The sequence below is a fragment of the Rhincodon typus genome, chromosome 1 (assembly GCF_021869965.1).
Source record: "Rhincodon typus isolate 14 chromosome 1, sRhiTyp1.1, whole genome shotgun sequence".
Classification (NCBI taxonomy): domain Eukaryota; kingdom Metazoa; phylum Chordata; class Chondrichthyes; order Orectolobiformes; family Rhincodontidae; genus Rhincodon; species Rhincodon typus.
The window spans coordinates 140,934,566-140,938,752 of NC_063332.1; positions in this window are offsets into that span (position 1 = coordinate 140,934,566).

The window sequence follows — 4,187 nt, forward strand, 5'->3', positions numbered from 1 at the left end:
TGTATGTCTCTATCAAGTCACCTCTTAACCTTCTTCTCTCTAACGAAAACAGCCTCAAGACCCTCAGCCTTTCCTCATAAGACCTTCCCTCCATACCAGGCAACATCCTGGTAAATCTCCTCTGCACCCTTTCCAATGCTTCCACATCCTTCCTATAATGCGGTGACCAGAACTGTATGCAATACTCCAAGTGCGGTCGCACCAGAGTTTTGTACAGCTGCAACATGACCTCATGGCTCCGAAACTCAATCCCTCTACCAATAAAACCTAACATACTGTACGCCTTCTTAACAACGCTATCAACCTGGGTGGCAACTTTCAGTGATCTATGCACATGGACACCGAGATCTTTCTGCTCATCCACACTACCAAGAATCTTACCATTAGCCCAGTACTCTGTATTCCTGTTACTCCTTCCAAAGTGAATCACCTCACACTTTTCCGCATTAAACTCCATTTGCCACCTCTCAGCCCAGCTCTGCAGCTTATCTATGTCCCTCTGTAACCTGCAACATCCTTCCGCACTATCCACAACTCCACCGACTTTGGTGTCATCCGCAAATTTACTAACCCATCCTTCTATGCCCTCATCCAGGTCATTTATAAAAATGACAAACAGCAGTGGCCCCAAAACAGATCCTTGTAGAGGTACACCACTAGTAACTGAACTCCAGGATGAACATTTCCCATCAACCACCACCCTCTGTCTTCTTACAGCTAGCCAATTTCTGATCCAAACCGCTAAATCACCCTCAATCCCATGCCTCCGTATTTTCTGCAATAGCCTACCATGGGGAACCTTATCAAACGCTTTACTGAAATCCAAATACACCACATCAACTGCTTTACCCTCATCCACCTGTTTGGTCACCTTCTTGAAGAACTCAATAAGATTTGTGAGGCACGACCTACCCTTCACAAAACCGTGTGGACTATCCCTAATCAAATTATTCCTTTCTAGATGATTATAAATCCTATCTCTTATAATCCTTTCCAACACTTTACCCACAACCGAAGTAAGGCTCACTGGTCTATAATTACCAGGGTTGTCTCTACTCCCCTTCTTGAACAAGGGGACAACATTTGCTAGTCTCCAGTCTTCTGGCACTATTCCTGAAGACAATGACGACATAAAGATCAAAGCCAAAGGCTCTGCAATCTCCTCTCCAGCTTCCCAGAGAATCCTAGGATAAATCCCATCCGGCCCAGGGGACTTATCTATTTTCACACCTTCCAGAATTGCTAACACCTCCTCCTTATGAACCTCAATCCCGTCTAGTCTAATAGACTGTATCTCAGTATTCTCCTCGACTACATTGTCTTTTTCCTGTGTGAATACTGACGAAAAATATTCATTTAGCACCTCTCCTATCTCTTCGGACTCCACGCACAACTTCCCACTACTGTCCTTGACCAGCCCCAATCTTACTCTAGTCATTCTTTTGTTCCTGACATACCTATAGGAAGCTTTAGGGTTTTCCTTGATCCTACCTGCTAAAGACTTCTCATGTCCCCTCCTGGCTCTTCTTAGCTCTCTCTTTAGATCCTTCCTGGCTAACTTGTAACTCTCAAGCGCCCTCACTGAGCCTTCATGCCTCATCTCTACATAAGCCTCCTTCTTCCTCTTGACAAGAGATTCAACTTCTTTAGTAAACCACGGTTCCCTCGTTCGACCACTTCCTCCCTGCCTGACAGGTACATACTTCTCAAGGACACGCAGTAGCTGTTCCTTGAACAAGCTCCACATTTCAATTGTGCCCAGCCCCTGCAGTTTCCTTCTCCATCCTATGCATCCTAAATCTTGCCTCATCGCCTCATAATTGCCTTTCCCCCAGCTATAACTCTTGCCCTGCGTTATATACCGATCCCTTTCCATCGCTAAAGTAAACGTAACCGAATTGTGGTCACTATCACCAAAGTGCTCACCTACCTCCAAATCTAACACCTGGCCTGGTTCATTACCCAGTACCAAATCCAATGTGGCCTCGCCTCTTGTTGGCCTATCTACATACTGTGTCAGGAAACCCTCCTGCACACATTGGACAAAAACTGACCCATCTGAAGTACTCGAACTATAGCGTTTCCAGTCAATATTTGGAAAGTTAAAGTCCCCCATGACAACTACCCTGTTACTTTCGCTCCTATCCAGAATCATCTTTGCAATCTTTTCCTCTACATCTCTGGAACTTTTCGGAGGCCTATAGAAAACTCCCAAGAGGGTGACCTCTCCTTTCCTGTTTCTAACCTCAGCCCATATTACCTCAGTAGACGAGTTGTCATCAAATGTCCTTTCTGCCACCATAATACTGTCCTTGACTAACAATGCCACACCTCCCCCTCTTTTACCACCTTCCCTGATCTTACTGAAACATCTAAACCCCGGAACCTGCAACAACCATTCCTGTCCCTGCTCTATCCATATCTCCGAAATGGCCACAACATCGAAGTCCCAGGTACCAACCCATGCTGCAAGTTCACCCACCTTATTCCGGATGCTCCTGTCATTGAAGAAGACACACTTCAAACCACCTTCCTGCCTGCCGGTACACTCCTGCGACCTTGAAACCTTATTTATGACCTCACTACTCTCAACCTCCTGTACACTGGAGCTACAATTCAGGTTCCCACCCCCCTGTTGAATTAGTTTAAACCCTCCCGAAGAGCATTAGCAAATTTCCCCCCCCAGGATATTGGTCCCCCTCTGGTTCAGGTGTAGACCATCCCGTTTGTAGAGGCCCCACCTACCCCAGAATGAGCCCCAATTATCCAGGTATCTGAATCCCTCCCTCCTGCACCATCCCTGTAGCCACGTGTTCATTTGAACAGTCATGTGTTATTAGTTCAGACCATGGACTGTTCCTTGCACTGTTCTTGCTTATCTTCTTCATTTTTTCTCCAAATGCTGTTCCTTCTCACAGATTATGCAACTATCTGATTCAGTCCAGGATGACAGTCTCACCTGCATTGGGGGCAATGCAGTATGCCTTAATGTTGAACTTCAGTACAGCCTTAAGATGCTTCTTCTGTTCTCCTCCTCTGGTGCATCTCCTTTAACTGAGCCATAAGAAGAATACTTGTTTTTGGATCCTGATATCTGATATCCGAAGTATATGGCTGGCTAAACCCAGCTGATGGTGGATGATCGTGGCTGCAATGTTGTGGTGTCTGCTTATAAGAGGGCATCAATATTATTGTGTCTGTCTTCTGATGAGATATGTAATATGTTTGGCAGGCAGCATAGATAGTATGACAGTGCTTTGAGAATCCTCCTGTATATCACTTATGTTTCAGCTGTGTTTTGTGAGATAGGGATCATGGCCACATGGTAGACCATTAGCTTGATTGCAGTCTTGATGACATGATATTCAAACACTCAATTTCTCAGGTGGCTAAACACTACACCATCAGAATTCAGGCATTACTTGATATCTTTGATAATGTCAGCCCTCTGTACAAGATGACCTCTGAGGTTACTGGAATTGCTCCATGGTTTCCAGGCAGTCTTCTCCATTGAATTTGGCTTGGCTGCAATTGCAGTCTTTCACGCCCACAGCTCTATCATCTACTCCAAAATCTCACCAGCCTGTAGCACAGAGGCTGGCTGCATAGAGCTGGATACATTTGAATATTGGCAGGAGCCACTTTGCCAACAAAGCTATTTCCAGCGAGGCTGCCAAATCATCTCTAATTGATAATGTAATCACCTTAGTTTCAAGCGTGCCTCTATCCTGTAGTCAGACAATTCTCTTCCTCCTGGCAAACTTGTCTGAAGGCAGGAATGCATTAGCAATTGATCTCAATGCACCTCTCCATTGTTATCCCAATGCTGTAATCCCATTTCCAAAAATTTTGAAATTCCATCCCAGACCAAGTCTCCTGATACTCACTCCTGAATAAATCTTCTCATAATGGTTGTCTTTGAAAATTTGTCATAACGTTGCAATGCATGATGATATAACAAGATAATAAGAAACAGCATTCATTGGATCTCAGAGCTTATGTCTGTTGCTATAGTGATTCAATATGATTGAATGCCATATCAGGTAATACAATGGCCTTACTTTTAGAGTTGTAAACTATGACAGTGCAAGGGAGTGTTATGTTTTCATTTCAAAATTCCATTGTAACTTTGATAAGAGATCAGACAAATTCCTGTGTGAATCAGACCTATTATTTTACTATAACAA